This window comes from Oryzias latipes, chromosome 22 (genome assembly GCF_002234675.1).
Source record: "Oryzias latipes chromosome 22, ASM223467v1".
Classification (NCBI taxonomy): Eukaryota; Metazoa; Chordata; class Actinopteri; order Beloniformes; family Adrianichthyidae; genus Oryzias; species Oryzias latipes.
Window position 1 is genome coordinate 20,859,658 of NC_019880.2, and position 21,383 is coordinate 20,881,040.

A 21,383-nucleotide genomic window follows, 5' to 3' on the forward strand; every position below is an offset into this window, starting at 1 on the left:
ATTACAAGTTCTTTCAATCGAGAAAGTAAATATATTGATGTTTGTTTTGCAAAAATGGAAAATAACCTTATTTCCAAGGTAGAAAAACTGGAAAAAGATGTGGTGAACTGTATGTTAAGAAGGGATTTGAAATGGAAAAACCAACTTAAAAATATTAAGACAGAGAGCACTCCCATTGCCCAAAGGTCCATAGCCATTTCTACTGAATTACAGTATTCAACTCTTTCTGATGAACCTCGTCTTATAGTGCCTAGTCAGCCTGGTGCGACCCCTTTCTACTCCACACCTCCGGTTCGCTTAGACTTTCCCACTTTTGGAACCTCCAGTGAATCTTCAGATGTTGTCAGTTTCATAGAGCAATGCGAAAACTATTTAGACATACGACCATTGTCCAACCATGAATTGATGGGAGCCCTGTCTGCAGTATTGAAAAGACCCGCTCTTAGTTGGTGGAAAGCCACAAAACATCAAATACATGACTGGACGTCTTTTAAAAATGCATTTATGGCTGCCTTTCTCCCTGCTGACTATTTAACAGAAGTAGAGGAGAAATTGAGGACCACAGTCCAAAAGCCAGATCAGTGTCTGAGAGACTTTGCATACAGAGCTCTATGTCTTAAGTGGAAGCGGGACATGTCAGAAGAGAAGGTTGTGCGACGCATACTAAACAACATCAATCCAAAAGTGGCAGGATGTCTGAGGGGAACGGTCTCTACAGTTGCACAACTTGTGAAAATTGGAGCCATGGTTGAAAAGGACTGTACGGGAGCAAAAGATTATTGGCAGAGAGTTCATGCTAATTCTGACAGATTCCCTAAAAAACCTCCTGACAGAAAAGCTAGCCAAAATGGGACAGTAGGTGTCACTGTAGTTTCACAACATACCATTAGAGAGCCAAACCTCTTAATGGTCCCTGTTTCAATCCGAGGGATGCAAGTGGAAGCAGTGGTTGACACTGGTAGTACCTTTACTCTAATGAGAGAGAGCTTGTGGAACCAGTTGACACGTCCTGAAGAAATATTTCAACTTACAGAAAGACAAAGGTTCATTATGGCTGATGGAACCGTTCACCAGGAGTTGAGCCATAAGACTCTGTGTGTAGAGTGGCATCAGGATCAATGGACAATAAATGTGCATGTGATGGAAGACCGCCACTTGGCTTTTTCTCTAGTGCTTGGACTGGATTTTCTATCAAAGTCGGGAGCAATTCTTGATATGTCCCGAAACAGTTATGGAGTGAAAACAGATCATGGTTATAAATTCCATGCATTTTTTCATCAGACAGGAGATTTCAGGGAGTGGGAAAAATCCACCATCTCCTCTTGCCTTTCTCCTGTTAGTCTCTACTATGCACTCCAACCGGGGGAGTTTCCTCCTTGTTGGTCGGTTGTGACTGCCACAGACATGGTTCAAACCTGTGACACTGATAACCCTGACAGTTCCAGACTTCTACATAAATTGGTGGAGGACTGGCCAACAGTTACTTCTGGCATTCTGGGGAAAACCACTGTAGAAAAACACACAATCTTCTCACAAGATGAAATCCCAGTGAGATCAAGAGCATATCGGGTTTCTCCTTTAAAAAAATATATAATCGAGGAACATGTGGCTAAAATGTTGAAAGGTGGCATTATTGAACCATCACAATCAGCCTGGTCCTCTCCTGTAGTCCTTGTAGACAAGCCTGATGGATCTTATAGGTTTTGTGTTGACCACAGAAGAGTAAATGCCAAGACCTTGCCTGATGCTTATCCCATGCCCCTCATTCATGACATCTTGGAATCTATGGATGGTGCATCCTGGTTCAGCACTTTGGATTTGCAATCAGAATATTTGCAGGTGGCTATGAATGAACAGAGTAAGCCACAAACACCTTTTATAACTTCTATTGGACTTTTCCAGTTCAAATGCATGCCATTTGGATTACGTAATGCTGCAGCCACTTTCCAACGGCTTATGGAAAAAGTGTTAGGAGAACTAAAAGGGAAGTTGTGTTTTGTATATATTTATTACATCATTGATTATTCTAAAACATAAGAAGACCACCTGAAAGATTTGGCAGAAGTGTTTCAGAGACTCCATAGGGCCAACCTCAGTCTCAACATGGAGAAATGTCATTTCTTTAAAAAACAGTTAAAATTTCTTGGTCATGTTGTCTCAGGAAAAGGAGTAGCAGCCGATCCAGCAAAAACACAAGCAATTGCAGAGTTTCCAGTACCAACTGATATAAAATCGCTTCAACGTTTTCTGGGGCTTGCAGGCTGGTATCATAAATTTATTGCAAATTTTTCTGATATTGCGGCTCCTCTTAATCACTTGAAGAAGAAGGGGGTAGAGTGGCACTGGTCTACCGAATGTCAAGCTAGTATGGATGCTTTAAAAAAAGCTCTAACCTCACCACCCATACTAGCACAGCCAGATATGTCACTTCCCTTTCAGGTTCATACAGATGCCAGTGAGGTGGGCCTTGGGGCTATTCTCTCACAGGAGACAAAAGATGGAGAACGTGTTATTGCGTATGCTTCCAGAGGGCTTCGTGGACCTGAAAGAAATTATTCTACCTCAGAAAAGGAATGTTTGGCTGTCGTCTGGGCGGTTGAGAAATGGCGACACTATCTTGAAGGGAAGGAGTTTTCTGTCTCCACAGACCATGCTGCATTGTCGTGGGCGTTCAATTGTCCTAAAACAACCTCTCGCTTGACGCGCTGGATTTTGCGGTTGCAACAGTTCCACTTCAAGGTCCTCTATAGAAAAGGTTGCCTCAATGTTGCACCAGATGCATTGTCTCGAGGATATACACCCTTTATAATAAAGCCATCTCCTTGCTTTGCTGTCACCCTGAAGAGTCCTTCAGATCTGCCAACCAGTTTAGCAGAAATCGCTCAAGCACAAGATCATGACCCAAAACTTAATGAAATGAAACAGACTCAAAGTGACATCAACACTTTTCCCCAAAGGATCGGTTTTGCGGAACATCAGGGTGTTCTGTATCGCAGAATTCCCTTGCAGAACCAAGGAGAACGGTTCCAATTGGTAGCGCCTCAGGCCTTAGTCCCAGTGTTTCTCCGTTACTTTCATGATAATCCTTTGGGAGGCCATCTTGGACGCCTGAAAACCCTCCTGAAGATCCTGGATATAGCTTGGTGGCCAAGCGTACGCAAAGATGTCTGGGAACACACCAAGAAATGTGAAACTTGCCAAAAGTACAAACCTGGCAATTGCAAACCTTCGGGTTTAATACAAAACATCACAGTCAACAAACCTGGAGAGATGCTCGGAATAGATCTCATGTGGCCTTTCCCCAGGAACAAGAAGTCAAACGTATTTCTTCTTGTGGTGGTTGACTACTATTCAAAGTGGGTTGAATTGTTCCCCTTAAGAGACAGTAAAACACCACGAATTATCAAGATTCTGATGGAGGAAAGAAGAAAGATGAAAAGATGCGCACTTTCTGCCGGGAAGGAAGAAAAGATGCGCATTTTCTGCCGGGAGACTTAGTCTGGGTCAGGTCACATCCTCTTTCTAAAGCTACTGAAAAGTTTTCAGCAAAGTTAGCGCCGAAGTGGAAAGGACCAGCAAAAATAATAAAGAAATTAGGGCCAATCAACTACAGAGTTATTTGGGGAGACCCACAAAAGAAAGAAGATACTGTAAATGTGGTAAACCTAAAGCCCTATCATGGTGTTTTCCCTTAAAAGCCTTTGGCTGAGGGGGGGGGGGGGGGGGGTATATGTAGCCACAAAAGTATTTAAAATAAGGAATTGACATTATGATTAAATTCTGTGTCAAAAACATTTGTTCCATAACACTGTAAAGTCCTATTTCCGATTTCTTCAGGAAATGTCATTCAGAAATGTGTTGTTATTTTTTTGTTTTTTTGTATTAAGGACACGTCAGCTGTAAGTCATGTGACTGACGGTACCGGGGACTGATTTGATAAAGGGGACCAAAGTAGGGGGGGGGGGGGGGGGGCAGCGCATCCTGTCGTGACGGGGGGGGGGGAACTTCAGGGAGTCTAAGAAAAAAGAAGCGCATCTAACGCCCGAGGCATCGGATTCCGTTTTGGGGATTTATTTCTGTTTGGAAAAACTTGGACAGTCAACCCTTAGGTGAGAGGATTCCTTTTTTTCGTTTGGATATCGTTTCATTGGGAAGAATGCCTTCGTGTCGGGAGTGGGAGTGACCGTGAACTTTGAAAAGGAAGACGCTACAGCACGGACATTAACGGGACATTTAAAGAAAACAAATCGGTTCTGAGAGACTAAGGATTATTATATTATTTGGGTTTTTCTGTTGTTTGGTTTACTTGTGTTATATAAAAGAATCTGAATAACAAAGAGAAAAAACTGTTGTGTGTAAATATATCCATTTAAAGAATCTAATTACCCTAAAAAACGTAATGAGCACTATAAATAAATAGATGATCGTTACAGAGTGTACCTGCAAATCAAATAGACTGCTCAACTGACCACATTAAAAGAAAAAGATTATTAATCCCTTTACTAACAGTGTTTACAAGAAAAAAGTTAAGATTTTACTAGATATTTTAACAGTGTACAAATATAAATAGTAGCTTACTTGAGTAGTCCATATAAATTTATGACAAATCAGTTATGCCACTTTTTAAAAAAATATTTTTTTAACTTGTTACAGGTGGGTCTGAAGGACTCAATCCCTGTTGAGCTGGCCCATCACAGCTGTACATGTGTAGCTGGATCAGTGCTCTGTAACCATTGTGTGGCTCTACTTTTCCAGTCTGCGCATTATTCTCAGCTTGACATTCCAGTTGTTCCACCAGTGCTGAGCTGTACGGAGAGTGAACAACAGTGGCACAAGCCAAGAACCCTGGCAAGACTTGGAATAATGTAACAATAATTTCAATACTACATCTACACACACATCACATACGCTCATCACTGCTTATTGTCTATATTCACAGGGTGTTAAACCAGGTCCCGTCGAGAAGATGGCTGTGATGTCTGCCAAACAAAAGCAGAGGACCATGATTGGGGGAGTAAAGTGAGAATTTGGCTAGTAGTTAGTAATCTATTTATTAACCTAGGGCTGTCAAAAGACTAATCAAGATTAATCGTATCCAAACGTGTGTGTTTACATAAAGGGACAGTTCACCCAAAAATTAAAATTCTGTCATCATCAACTTACTCTCATGTTATTACAAACCTGTATAAATCTCTTTGTTCTGATGAAACACACATGAAGGAAGATAGTTTGAGAAATGTTTGTAACCAAACCGTTTGTGGACCCCATTCACTTCCATAGTAGAAAAAAAGAATAGTATGGAAGTAAATGGGGTCCACAAACGGTTTGGTTACAAATTTTCTCAAAATTTCTTCCTTCATGTTTACCAGAACAAAGAGATTTATATAGGTTTGTAACAACATGACAACATGGGTGAACTATCACTATAACATATGTGTGTGTACGGTGTGTAAATATTATGTATATATAAAAACACATACATCCATGTATACATTTAAGAAATATTTGCATTTATATACTGTATATACATTTATATAATTTATATTTTATATAAATATAAATATTTTATATATAAATATAACCTTTTTTTTTGAAAATATACATGATTCTGTGTGTTTATATATACATAAGTTACACACCTTACACACACATGTTATGTAAACACAAACTTTTATTTTGGATGTGATTAATCTTTTGACCGCCCTAAATTAACCCCTTCAGACCTGAATTGTTTAAAGTTTCTGAAAAATCTTAAAGTACATTTTCCAGCTCACTAAGTTTCTATAATTGAGACCAAATAAAATGTTTGGCTTTAATTGTAATTTTTAAGTCCATTTCAATAAACGTCAGGTCAAAACAGGTGTACTTTTTGTAGGTGTACAAAAATATACCAACATATAATTAAATAATAAACATTTTGTTGGTTTGAGGTTTTTGTGGGAATTTTATAGGCTATAGTTAGAAAAAATACTATGGAAGTCAACTTTCAACTGTCTAGTTACCGACATTCTTTAAAATATCTAATATCTATTTGTGTTTCTCAATTTGTTTCAAATAGGTCCACAATGTACAAAGCCATCAGTGGACAGTTCCTGGACCTGTCCACTCTCAGTGTGTCAGAGACCTACAAAGAGTTCACCCCTGTTTCTGCACCAACCATCTGAACATCTGGATTATCCTCATCTGAAAATGAAAGACGGCAACCTGGAATTGAAGCAGGGTCATGGCTACTAATGGGAGGTGCAGGGTCAGCTGCTCCTAACAGGGGTGGAGTGGTGCGATTTTGTGGTGTTTGTGGAGGAAGACACCCTGATTCAAAGAATGTACCGTGACAGTGATGTGATGCAAAAAATAAGAGAGAGAGAGCAGACTTCTTTTTCTACACATACCTACGTAAATATTTGCTGTAATATTTGCACATTTCCTGTTCTTGTTGATATCTCATTATAATGTGAGTTGTTTCAAGTTATTTAAATTTGTCACGTAACTCATTAGAAAATATGTGCTAAACAGAGTTGTAATACTTTAAGGATTTACCACTTGACTTAAAGTGTACATAGCAAAGGTGAACACACACCAATGTATTGCTAGATGTTAAAGGGGTAGTTCACACAACAATTAAAATTCTGTCATCATATACACACCCTCGTGTTATAAACCTGTATAAAATGTCTTGGTTCTGATGAACACAAAGGAAGATATTTTGAGAAATGTAACCAAAACATTTGTGGACTCCAATCTCTTCCATAGTTTAATTTTATTCCTACCATGGAAGTGAATGGGGTCCACAAACGGTTTGGTTACAAACATTTTTAAAAATATTTACCTGTGTTTATCTGAACAAAGACATTTTTACAGCTTTGTAACAACATGAGAGTGTGAAAATTATGAACTCATTTTCATTTTTGGGCGAAGTGTCCCTTTATTAAACTAATATTCAGTAAGTCAGGCCGACTTGAGGGGAAATTAAAGAACACAAAAGGAGACCAAGGTAATATAGATTTCAAATAAATAATTTATTAATTAAAAATTGATGTTGCTGGTTCGATAAGCCTCCAGAATGCCATCAGGTGGTCATAAGAATGGAATCTTTTAAACAAATACACAAAAATAACATTGTTGTTAGTCATGGTAGGCTAATTTAGTTACACATAATCAATTATCTTAATTTTCACTCTTCTTACTACATTTGTTTAACATGAAGACAATAAAAGGTTGTGTCTACGCATCTGACTATGTCAGTCATAAACTACTTTACTTTGGATATTTGATGTACACTTGAAGGAAAATACTCTTCCTCTTGTAAGGTGGACTTTTAGTGGAGCAACATTTTACATGTGTGGTAGCCCGTCTTTACTTTCACTTAAGTGCATGACTTTGTACATGATTTTCTGTCCATCACTGTTAATATGGCACAAGGCATCATCTTCCTGCAATTCAAAAAACCTTAATTATGACATACCTGGTATAAAATCGGATGTCCTCGTCTGATCCTGCAAATCGCTTTAGTCCAAAACAACTCCGCAGCTGGAGAGCCTCAATGTGTAGTTCGAGCTCCTTAACTTTCTGGCGAAGTGTATCGTTTTCCTCAGCTAGCTGATCTGCGACCATTGCATTTGTAGGAGTAATACAATAATCATGATCTGGTGCCAGGGTATCCAGTTCCATCTCTTCTTCTGAGTCGATGTCATGGACAGGAGGAGGGGGCCTATCTGGTCTGGGTCTCCGCTCCCACACGCTCGCCCTCGGTGCCGGTATTTGAAAATCATTCCAGGAAAAAAGAGTAGGAATGGCCCCTTTCTTCAACTTTCTTGGGGTTGTTAACAAAATCGCCCTTTTGGAAATGCCTGCTGCAATCATTCATTTCTAAATGAATTTTGGTACACATTTACCAGAAAACGTCTTGAAAATGAAATGTCAAATACCATTTTATTTATCATTTTAATTAAGAGACAGAAAAAGCTGTGTTGAAGTATAAAATGATAAAGCATTTTGAAGTATTGCTTTTTCTTTTTCATTTTGAGTCAAAAAATGCAGCTTCATTTTGAAAATTAAAAAGCATTTCTATTAATCCATTTTAATTGTCAAATTAGACATTTCTAAATGAATTATGCTACAGATTTACCATGGAACGTCTTGAAAATGAAATGTCAAATACCATTTTAATTTTAATTTTAATTAAGTGACAGAATAAGCTGTGTTGAGGAAGGAAATGAAAAAGCATTTTGGTGGTTTGCTTTTTCATTATATTTTTGAGTCAAAAAATGCTTTTTCATTTTGAAAATGAAAAAGCATTTCTGGTTTTGACTTTGCTTTTTATTTATGCTACATAATCGCTTCCATATTTAAATTCCTCAACTCATGCTAATAATGTCATTCTTTATGAACTATAGCCAACGTGCACGATAGAACTTCCGGTTAACTTCTGTGTGTTGAGTGCTACATAATCGCTTCCATATTTAAAGGCACGCGGGGATCCTGTTTTTTCTGAGTGACCTGTTTTACCTGGCAGACAGAGCCCACACACCCCCTCCCCTTTCATTCTCACACACGCAGCCGCGTCTGACAGTAGACGGGAGCAGCTGCACGGACGGGGATTCAAAGGTTTCAGGCTGTTACAAACTGTGATAGAACAGACAATAGCCTACGTGCACGATAGAACTTCCGGTTAACTTCCGTGTTTCGAGTGTAAGGCCGACAACTTCCTGTTGTCGGTTAGCGGCTGTCGGACTCACGAGAACTGAGCAGAGCTCGAGCCGCCAGCTTACACAGCCGTCTCAGTCATTAGAAACTGTTCAAAAAAATCACACGGAATTGTGTTTCTAGTTGTGCCCTGACAAAATAAAGGCTGATGTTATTCCCAGACATTTACGTGGTTCGTCCTGGATTTTGTGTCCATCAAAAGGCTAATGTTGTTAGCCCGTGTTGTTAGCCTAACACTGGGTTCTTCTTCCACAAAAAAAAAAACACTGACCACTAGGATTAAATATAAAATGATGAGCGAACAGGCACTTCATAATATTCATAACATTAATAAAAGCACGTTTGGAAGATCACCTCGTATATTACCGAGCTGCTGCATAAATATGTGACAGCAAAGGTTTGTTTACAACGGAACACATTTCCCTTCCGGTATTTTCGACACTATATTTTTTCGATACGATATTTTGCCCATGTAACCACGCACTGGTCGAAAATCCTGTAGATGTCGTTCACGTCGATTTTCGGGAGACCTTGTAGACAACGGGTGAAATATGCCATCTTTCGCAATCAAAATCTGCCGTGTCGCTGCTATAGAAGTCGCAAACCGGAAATGGTCGGTCTCACACTCAAGGCGGCGGAAGTAGAACTCTTTAGTTATGTGCACGGAGCCTATAGGAACCGAATAGTGGACCAGATTTTTTTCCAAGCACTGAACCGCTGTCACCACCGCCTCCATGTTAAATTTGTGCAACGGACAATTGCCGGTGCCTGTGCCTAAAACTGCCACTACCCCGCCTCCAAAACCCTCAAATAGTGGCGCCCCACTGTTTGAGAAGCACTGCAGTAGACTAACATAACCTGATAAGATTATTACGTTTTTGTCAGCCTGGAGGACCTAGAGAAATACATCGACGAGTGTCATAATACCTCCGTCATGGGTAAATCCAACACCAACACCCCCTCTTCCAAGCGTGGACGCCCTGATTCAATTGATAAAAAACTCTCCAGCCTTGATTGCCACCTTAATCTGGAAATCCTCCACAACGAGGATTCCAGAGGAGGCAGGGGAAGACCCGGAGGCCACGGAGAAAACCTTCATGGAGGCCCACCTGAAGTTCCCCAAGGAGGAGGTGCAGAAGATCTCTTTCCACAGGGTTCACCGCCTCGGAGGAAGAAGGTCCGACAACCAGCGCCCGCGTCCAATTGTTGCTAAATTTGAACATTTTAAACAAAAGGAGCTGGTGAAGGGCCGAGGTGAAGGGGAAGCTGAAGGGAACGCGCTTTAGCGTGAATGACCAGTTCCCGGCAGAAATCCTCCGTAGAAGAAAGATCCTTTTCCCGCTGAGGAGGAAGCACCTCACCTCCGGGTCCAGAGCGGTGGTGGCCGTCGACAAGCTGTACGTGGACGGCCGGCTGTTCCGGGACCCAGAGATCACCCCCTGGCTGTGCTGAAAGCTTTCGGACACGCGCTGAGAATATCTGCGCTGCCCAGAAGAAAACCCGCTAAACTCATTTCAATGAATGGAAAACTGGATCATCAATAATCCACACCTCGATCTCAGGAAAACAGTCTTTTTTTTCACCTCTCACTCATGTTTCTGTGGGGTTTTGTTGTTTTTGTTTTCTCTTCTTTTCTTTCTTTTCCTTAGTCCCCCCCATATCCCCCTGCTCATCTGTAAATCACCTAAAAGCAACGCATCCTTTGGTAAGTATTTATTTATGCAAGGAACAGCCTCGCACAAAAACTAAAAAAAATAATTTGCACTAGCACAGAGAATAGAAAAAAATCACTCCTCACATAATTCACCTTGATCAAATAGGTTTCATCAAAGGCAGACACTTGGGCGATAATGTCTGTAGACTTGTTGACATAATAGACTTTGCCATTATCAAAAATCAGGAAATGACCATACTCTCATTGGATGCTGAAAAAACATTTGACAGAGTAAACTGGCAGTTCCTCATTGCTGCCCTCCACAAGTTTGGGCTTGGGGTATCATTCATCAATTGGATTAAAATATTATACCACAACTCCAATGCATCAGTCAGAACTAATAGACAGACTTCCAAAAGTTTTTTTCTTCGAAAAGGAACCAGACAGGGTTGCCCACTCTCCCCCTCTCTTTTTGCTATATTTATTGAGCCTCTAGCTGCAGCAGTAAGACAGCATGAGAGCATTAAAGGAATTAAAACCAAACACAGCCATCATTAAATTAATCTCTATGCAGATGACATATTACTTTTTTTCAAATAATTCACGTTCTGTAAATGAAACTGTAACAATTATTAATGAATTCTCTTCCATCACAGAATACTCAATTAATTGAAGTAAATCTGTTTTATTATCACTGAACAGTAACGCAGAACAAAGACTCATGATACCAGTCAAATCAGGCAATATAAAATATCTAAGTATTTATTTCTCCCCCAAATTATCAGAATTGGTGCAACTAAATTACACCACACTACTGAAAAGCATACAGGATGATCTAACCCGCTGGGTCAACCTGCCTCTGTCCCTCTTGGGCAAGGTAGCCATGGTTAAAATGACAATTTTGCCTAAAGTTAATTATCTCTTCTCGATGATTCCCACACAGCCGCCACTAAAGTGGTTCAAAACATTAGACTCATCCATATCAAGCTTTTTATGGAACAATAAACCTGCAAGAATTAGTCTAAAAGCTTTAAAATCTGCAAAAAGCTGTGGAGGCTTAGAATTACCTAACTTCCACAACTATTATTTAGCAAATACATTATAATACATCTTAAAATGGTTAAAAAAGCAATCCAGAAACCAACTCATGGTTGGACTTGGAACATGTGTTATGTGAAAAGATCAACCTGTCAGATCTACCATTTATTAGCCAAACAGTTAAAAAAGAGGACTGCTTTCAAAGTATTAATATAAACGCCACTTTAACAGCCTGGTGGGAATTTCTTAAAGTGTCAAACTCCTCACTTCAACCGAGCAAAATGACACCCATCTGGAACAACCCAGACATCCTTGTCAACAAAAAAATGTTACACTTACCAGCTTCGGAAGCAGGGGGCGTAACACTACTAGAGCATTTAATTATTGATAAAAGATTCATAACACCCCAGGAACTACAAGACAAATATGGAATAAATAACTTCTTGGGATACCAGCAAGTTAAATCTATAATTACCAAAAAGTTTAAATACAAAGACAACGACTTAAAGCTACCATAAGTAGTTACCTCTTTGATTAATTTTTCAATGAATAAAACTCTCACCAAAATATACAAACTTTTATGCAAACTAGATAATACCATCTCAGTTCCAATAACAAAATGGGATGTTCTGGTCAGAACTTTGTCTAAACACCTTTAAACTGACAAAAAGCCCAAACTTACAGCTAGCCACAAATGCTGCATTAGAGACCAATCATGAGTAAAATGTCCACAGATGAGACAGGTCCATAGACGGACCAATCCAAAATGCAGGCTAAACTATCGAATGTACACAGCTTTAACAGAAAAGAAACAAAAGAGAGATCCACCACAACAAAGCCAGCACAGAATGATGGCCAAAATTCAAATCCGGCTCCTAAACAACACACAGCAACAGAGAATATGCCAAAAACCACAACAAATTCAGCCAGCATGAGAAACCCGTCCAGGCGAGGACCGCCAGCCTTCATGACCACAGAAAAGAAAAGACCCTACAACCCCGAAACAACACACGACGCAGAGACACACAGCAAAATCCAAACCAGGAGCAAATCATTAATGTTAAGAACAAGAACTGCAAATCCCAGGGTCATTAGGGGCATGACGTCACCGGCGACCAGGTAAAAAACACAGAACCAGGAAGATCCGAGAGCGAGGAAAAGACTCAACACAGAAACGCAGAGGAAAAGCCAGCATGCCGCTCACTATACTGTTGATCACAGCGTCCAGGGGGGCCCGACATCTCCCAAACGAGCGCCACCGACAACCCGCACACCGCAGGACACCCCCCCCCCCCCCCGCAGACGCATACCTAAGACGCTGGGCGCTGCTGCACCGAATGACGGGGGAGCCGCAACGCCTTTGAAATTGCAGATCTGAAGAAGGGGAAACATCAAATCCTAAGAAGAACGGGGGAAGACCTTGACGCTGAGAAAGTGAGAAGGAAACGGGGTGCATTGAGTTGTCTGCCTGAAAGGCGCCCAAGGTCGCTCATTAACATTTATGCTGTCAGCAGGATTGTATACTCTGCAGCCACTAAATGCCCCCGTCCTCACAGACCCCTTTGTACCTGCCCTTCCTGGTCCATCACTCAGAACCTCAAGTGGGAGCCGTCAATCAGCTCCCTGCTCAAAAAGACCGAGCAGGGGATGTACTTCCTGCGGCAGTTGAAGAAAGCTAGGCTGCCAACCCAGATGATGGTGCAGTTCTACACGGCCATCATAGAATCCATCATCACCTCCACCATCACAGTGTGGTACGCTGGAGCCACAACCAGGGACATAAACAGACTGCAGCGTAGTGTGCACTCAGCTGAGAAGGTGATTGGCTGCAGTCTTCCATCTCTCCAGGACCTATATGCCTCCAGAACCCGGGGTCGTGCAGGTCGGATGGCAGCCGACCCTTCTCACCCTGGACATGGATTACTTAAACCACTCCCTTCGGGCAGGAGGCTAAGGTCCTTCTGGACCAGAACCTAGAGTCATAAGAACAGTTTCTTTCCCTCTGCTGTCAGACTCATGAACGCATTTTAATTCCTCCCCCCTTAAACTTATATGCCCAGTTACCAGTCCATTACCTGTACCTTCTTCATCCTCTGTTAGCACTGTTTGCACTATTGTACTTCTATCTATTGTTCTGACCATTGTGTTATTTTTTTGTTTACTGTTGTTTATTTTTTATTCTTAAGTGTTGTATGTGGCACATTGGCACCGCAGCAAATTCCAAATCTGTGAAAGTGCTTTGTTCACTGACAATGGCAATAAATTACTCCTTGAATCCTTGAAAAGCGACAGCTTCACGCCCCTCGCGCCCAAAATCCACTTTGCTTAGAAGTGATAACTATACTAATGTTCTATTCAAATTCATGAAAACAAGTGCGTTTTTTTAAAATAGGGGATTTTCTGTCAGTTTTATCTCCGTAGCAATCATTTTCCTTTTTGGTTACCTGAGGGTGACGAACAGGTCAATGTCATTTTTAGAAGAAGCTGCTGAAGTAAACCATTGGATTTCCTTGGCAACTGTGTTTTTTTTTGCTATCCACACCCGCATTCCTAACACGTTCATATTGTGTGTCACATCGTTTTCTTCAGCTTGAGGAGGTTTCACATTTTTAGAGGGTGCTAAAGGTGGTTTTTCTGGGAAACTCAAGATGGCGGCCTCTTCTCGAAGTTAAAGGTCAACAAAATTTCAGTTATGGCTGTAGACTAAACCGGTCAGCACGTGTGTTAATTTCATGAAGACTGCTTGAACCAAAGTTTTCTTTGCCCATATTGGATGGAAATGTAAACACAAAACCAGTGAGTTTATGAGAATGTGGTGGGAGTGATACACACAGTGAAAAGAATAATTGTTAAGAACAACAGTCCATGACTGCTGGAAGCCATAATAAGAATATTATGTCTATAATTATTAGAGACCAACAGGTTAAGTCTACAACCACAGCTGAAGTTTTGTTGACCTTTGACCTTGGGAAGTGGTCAAAGTGTAATTTTCCCCACAAAAAATAACCTTTAATACTTCAACAAATTTAAAGTCCTCATAGAGATTTCAAACTATTGCATCATAACTCCTCAAGCATCATTTGGTAAGCTACCTGCGAAAAATGTTGTTTCTAAGGATTTTGAAAGGCGTCAATTTGTCATGTGACAAGGGTGACAGACAGATGGGGGGAGAGGAAGCAGCCAGTGAGGAGAGGGCCATGAAGGCGTGGCCTGTGGGAAATAACGCTGCTATTTTAAATGAAAGTGCAGTTACATTCTTGCAGAGAAACACTGACAAATGTGGCTTTTAGTTAACTGCACCACAGCCTGTTTTTGTTTTCTAAAAGCAAAGGTGCTAAGATCCGTCCAGACGCATTCATGATGTGGTTTGTGATTGACAGAAACACAGAGTGACTCACTCATCATGCAGATTGCTTTCGTGCAGGCTCAAGCGATCTTGACTTTGTCTTTTGAAATAAACCCTGAGTGAGAGAAAAGGAAAAGATGAGCAAGGTGAAAGTCAACTTGTAAAATATAAAGAGGTATTTTCCTGCATGAAAAATCTGAATGAAAAGCTGCAAATCTGTGTCTACACTGTTTTCAGTCATTATGCTGAAAACAACCCAATGACTGTGTCTAAGAACTGGACTGAGTGATTCTGACATGACCCATAGGCAATGGTTTACTTCCAGGACGTCACCATGTTGGAACCTGTTGACATCAGTAGGGAGTGAGTTAGCATTTCTATGGCAACCACCCTGGCCAATCAGGGGTGAGCTTGTTGGAAGACAACGTCCCTACCACTGAAAGTGGGCTAAGGAGAATCCGTCTATCAAACATTTTGAATTCAACGTGAGACCACATGCTTTGCATTTGGTTGGTCGGTTTATGACTTGAATAACTTGCAATAAAGAAAAAATGTATAATGAAAAGAACATGATTAGCAAAAGCATGAAAAAGAGGTAATAGAGGTTATTCTGACCTATAGAATGACTGACAGCTGTTCATTTCTCAATAGAAGCCTATTGGATTTTGGAATTTGGGAGCCACTTCCTGTTTGGAACACAGGAGGAGGGGCCACTCAGTCCAGTTCTCTTATACCGTCAATGATCATTGAGTGCAAAAAAGCTGAAGCTGCAGGAATTCTGGTTTTACCTTTGAACATTTTTGGGGGTTATGTTGCTAATGATGATTGACACTTAAACTTTATCCAAAACCATCTAAATATAATTTTCTTACAGTTTTTCTCCATTGGTTTGGCTCATTTCTTGAAACAGAAATTACATTCTCAAACAACATGGACAAACCTCCAAACCACTTGACAATTGTTCACAACAGAATGGAATTTCGAATTAATTTCATCAAATTGCAAATATCTTAGTACAGTACTCAGTACATCTTTGCAATTGATTAAGTACAGGTAGCCTATATTTAGCACAATTTCCAAGTGAATAGATCTTGTTGATCTAAACTGATTGTTGATTCTCAGTCTCCAAAATGAGTCAGCATCATTTCATTGTGTGAGTCATCACATGCAGAATAGTCTGTTCAATCCTCAAAATTAGTCAAGAACATAATACCATGAATGCTGATATGTGAATCCCTTGGAACATTTGATACATTTATCACAGCAATTGACAGTCAGGTGAAACTAGAACTTTACTAACGAAGGAGAATGTCCCAGGCCAGCGAGGGGGCAATATAACTATGTGTGCTGCCATATCTGAGAATGGTATGGCAACTCACATCCCCAGTCTTTGCCCATACAATACACAGAAGCTCTTCATCTTCTTAGACTGCCTACATTTTGATTTGATCCCTGAAAATGAGAGAGGTATCGTAGGGCCTCACCTACCACTACATGTTATTGTATAGGACAACGTGAATTTCCACCGTGGCCCGCTCATCAGGGCCTGGTTCACTACTCATCCAAGGATGGTCATAGTGTTCCTACTACCTTACTCTCCTTTCCTCAATCCTATTGAGGAGTTTTTCTCCGCTTGGAGGTGGAGAGTGTATGAGAATTGGGCTCAAGATCAGAGGACCCTGCTCCATGCATTGGATGCTGCGTGTGAGGATATTACAGGAGATCAGTGTAGGGGATGGTTGCGACATGCACGCCTTTTCTTCCCCTCGTTGCATCGCAAGGGAGAATATACGCTGTGATGTAGACGCAAATCTGTGGCCAGACAGACAGCAGCGTGTGGATGGCCAGCAGGGTGGGGACGATGGCCAGGAGATCAATAGTTCTGCTTTTTCTTGTGGGGCAGTCAACATATTGGTGGAAATTGGGCAGAGTGGTTTACAGGGATACATGGTTAAAATCACCAGAAATAATGATGAACGCCCCTGGGTGCTTAGACTGTAGTTCTGTGGTTGTGTTGTTTATTTTCTCCATAGCCGCCTGTGCTTCAGCTGTTGGAGGAATGTAAACACAGAGCGGGATGACGTGGGATGTAATAGGGCCACTGCTAGCAGCTCCAGATGTAGAAAGGTTTTTTCATTTGCATGTTTCCTGCCTAATTGTAAGTGTGCTTAATTGTGGGACTTTATGTTCAATTCATATTTAACAAAGTGGTTTACATAATGCACAGCCTACACCTTGGTTCTTGTCTGGTGTGGTAGATCTAAGCCTCTATTGCTCTGGTGCTCAGGGCTTGTTCCTGACCTCCCAGGATGAGTGCTTCAGTGCTGTCCTGTAGGCCAGCCCTTTCTAGCCATTGGTAGGACTTGGTAGGAAACACCTTGGAGGGTGTTTTCCTTTTGGCTTCTCTCTTCAGGAGTCGCCACATCTAATCTGTCTTCTTCATCTTCTCCATCTTCTCTTCTCCTCTTCTACCAGCAGCTGCCTTCATGTCTTCCTTCTCTGCATCCAGAATCCTCCTCTCTGGTCTTCCTCTCTGCCAGCTCTAGACTCAGCATCCTTCAGTCTCTCCTCTGGACATGTCCCAACCATCTCAGTCTGGCTTTATCTCCAAAACCTCTAACATGTGCTGTCCCTCTGATGTCCTCATTCCTGATCCATCCTGGTCCCTCCCAAAGAGAATCTCAGCATCTTCATCTCTGCTTCCTGTCTTCCTCGGTGTCTCTAGGAAACAACATGGCTGCTCTCACCACACTTTTTTACACCTTTCCTTTCATTTCAGCTGAAACTCTATTCTGACACTTTTCTACACCCATTCCAACCTGCCTGCATTCTTCTTCACTTCTTTTTCACTCTCTCCATTCCTCTGGACTGTTGACCGTAGATCCATCAAATCCTCCTCCTTCTTCATCTCTTCTCCCTGTAACCTCACTCTTCCTCTTGGGTTCCTCTCATTCACACACATGTACACCGTCTTACTGCCGCTAACCTTCATTCCTCTCCTTTCCAGGAAAAACCTCCACCTCTCTAGCTTCTCCTCCATATGTTTTCTGCTCTCACTACAAATCACAATATCATCTGCAAACATCATAGTCCATGGTGATTCCTGTCTAACCTCATCTGTCAGTCTGTCCATCACCACTGCTAACAGGAAGTGGCTCAGAGCTGATCCCTGATGTAATTCCACCTCCACCTTGAACTCCTCTGTCTCCCCTGCAGCACAGCTCACCACTGTCTTACAGTCCTCATGCATGTCCTGCACTGCTCTAACATTCTTCTCTGTCAGTCCAGACTTCCTCATACGTTACCACATTTCCTCTCTGGACACCCAAATTTTCTCCAGATCTCCAGAGACAGTGTGTCTTTCTCTGACCTTCTCTGTACTTCCCTATCAACATCCTCAAAGCAAAGATTGCATCTGTAGTGCTCTGTCTTTGCATGAAACCATCCTGCTGCTTACAAATGTTCACTTCTGCTCTTCCCACCAATGCGTCTTCCTTCTTTGACCATCAGTAGTCCAATTTCCACCGGCACCCTGTCGGTGAACAGCACCGATGGCGGCTGCTGTTAACCCGGGCTTCGACCGATGCAGTATGGATATCAAACGTCTGATTCACATATTTGGTTTGGGAAAGATTTAACGTTCCTGACTCCTGGCTTGGGCGACGCGAGAAGTCGCAGCGGCCCCTTGCTCTCTCAGTGCGCGTGTCTGTGCTTGTTTTTTTGCTTTTTGTTTATTATTTCTATTTTGTCTATTTATGATGCTTTTTCCCCACCAGCCTACAGTAGAACATATGTACAGTCGACAGAGACTTTGGAGATTGGAAATAGCAAAATATGCAACGTTTTGGACACTAAGCCAGATATGCTGGAAGAGCTGGGATTACTACGCCAGCCAGAAATCACTACACAGAACTTGCCAACTGCACCCACCCCAAGAAGGACAACATTCCCGATTCTGCCATACATTTGGAACAACTAACATGCTATCGGGCGGACAGAGACCTCGTAGACGGAGGAAAGACTCGCGGCAGCAGGGTTTGTGTTTACATCCGTGACGCGTGGTGCCGGGACGCTAAGCTGGTAAGCAAACACTGTTCACCGCGGGCGGAGTTCATGATCCTGAAGTGTCGTCCTTTTTACCTACCGAGGGAGTTTACTGCAATATTATTAGTGGCAGTATACATCCCCCCCAACAACCAACAACAGCGACAGGAATGCTGCGCTAAATGAACTACACCAGGCCATTGCCGAACAACAGACAGCACATCCAGATGGCGTTATCATTCTCGCCGGAAACTTCAACCACGCTGATCTCAAAACAGTCCTACCAAAATTTCATCAGCATGTGCACTTTCCAACAAGAGGAAATAACATACTGAACCTTGTTCACACTCCTCACAAAACAGCCTACAGAGCAACCCCTTCCCCCACATCGGAACATCAGACCACAGTGTTATGCTAACACCTGCATACAGACAAAGGGTGAAACTTGCAAAACCAGTCCTGAAGAAAGTAAGAGTGTGGCCAGAGGGAGCATCCTCTGCCCTTCAGGACTGCTTTGAAACAACAGACTGGGACATGTTCAAACAAACTGCCACCTACAATGACCTTACAGACATCGAGGAGTACACAGACACAGTAACCTCCTACATCACAAAGTGCATCGATGATATTACACACACAAAAAGCATCATCATTTGAGTCAACAAGAAGCCATGGCTGACAGGGGAAGTCAAAGGGCTGTTGAGGGCCAGAGACAATGCCTTCAGAGCAGGGGATGAAGCTGGCCTAAGAACAGCAAGAGCCAACCTGTCCCGGTGGATCAGGAAAGCAAAAATGGACTAAATGCACAAGGTATCTTCTCACTTCAACGACAGCAGAGATGCACAGAGCCTGTGGCAGGGCATCCAGGCCATCACAGACTACAAGCCTGCACCACAGAGCTGTGAGAACAACACCCCTCTTCTCAACAACCTGAACAGCTTCTTTTCACGCTTTGAAGGACTAAATAGCACACACCCACAGAAAACACCCCCCTCCCCCCACGACCAAACTCTGCGCCTGACAACTGCCAGCGTGAAGAGGACACTCTCCACCATCAACCCATGGAAAGCTGCGGGTCCAGACAGTATCCCAGGCCGTGTGATGAAGGACTGCGCAGAAGAGCTAAAGGATGTCTTCACAGACATCTTTAATATCTCCTTGGAGCAAGCCATCGTCCCATCATGCTTCAAGGCTACCACCATAATACCTGTGCTAAAGAAACCATCACCATCCTGCTTCAATGACTTCCGCCCCATAGCACTAACGCTACCCCCACCCTGGACCCCTTTCAGTTTTCATACCGACCCAAACGATCGACAGAAGACGCCATCTGTTCTGCTCTCCATCCAGCTCTCACCCACTTAGACAAAAAGGACACATATGTAAGAATGCTGTTCATAGACTTCAGCTCTGCATTTAACACAATAATACCACAATAACACCACAGCAACTCATTTGCAAACTGGACAAGCTGGGAGTTAACACCCCCATCTGCAACTGGCTGCTGGACTTTCTCAGCCGAAGACCACAAACAGTACGTGCCGGCAACAACACCTCAAATACAGTCATTCTTAACACCGGGGCACCCCAAGGCTGTGTGTTTAGTCCGCTGCTCTTCACCCTGCTGACACATGACTGCACAACAACCCACAGTACCAACCACCTTGTGAAATTTGCAGACGACACAACTCTGGTGGGTCTCATCACCAAGGGCGAAGAGACCAACTACAGGGAAGAGGTAGATCTGCTGACAAAATGGTGCAGAGATAATAACTTCCTGCTAAATGTCAGCAAGACAAAGGAGATTGTTGTCAACTTCCAGAGGGGCCACACTCCACACCTGCCACTGATCATCGACAGTACTGCTGTGGAGAGAGTGAGCAGCACAAAATTCCTGGGGGTACACATCAATGAGAACCTCTCCTGGACCGCCAACATCACATCATTGGCAAAGAAAGGTCAGCAACGTCTCTACTTCCTGTGGAAACTAAAAAGATCAGGTGCTTCACAACCCATCATGACCACATTTTACAGAGGAACCATTGAGAGCATCCTGTCCACTCACACTTTATTGGCTAATACTGTCAATTGTCTTTCTTGTCTTTCCTTTTTTATTTATTTATTTTATTTTTTTTTTTCTCTTGGACAGGCATGAGAGAGTAAGAAACAGAATTTTGATTCATTGTATGTGATGCACATGTGAAGAATTGACAATAAAGCTGACTTTGACTTTGAAACACATAGCTCACATGCTCAGTATCTTCAGTTTAAACAGTGGTTCAAAAATTCAATTCAGGAACACTGCAGCAGGTCCCAAGCACAGCATATGGTGACCTAAACTGACAAATACGTGCACACGTACACATCAGTTAAAGGCAATGTATGAACCCTTTCTCCCCTTTGCCACATTCAAACTCTAATATTTGTATGTTTTTGCATGTGGAGACATTTGAGATACTCTTCAGAGTGCTGTTAGCTAATGCGTCTGTGCCGTGGTGAAGAGTCAAACTCAATGGCCACACTGATCAATCATCCAGCTGTCAACCATTTTTACCTCAAAGCATGTTTATTGTTGGAAAATAGAATATGACTTTGGAG

General features: G+C 42.1%; 1 long non-coding RNA gene across 1 annotated transcript; it reads left to right on the forward strand.

Annotated features, from left to right (window-relative positions):
• The first annotated feature begins 4,035 nt into the window (after positions 1-4,035).
• On the forward strand, positions 4,036-7,781 carry LOC111946883. The gene is made up of 3 exons (XR_002872696.1): positions 4,036-4,865; positions 4,940-5,019; positions 6,059-7,781. It is a non-coding gene; the product is annotated as an uncharacterized LOC111946883 (long non-coding RNA).
• Positions 7,782-21,383: the final 13,602 nt, after the last annotated feature.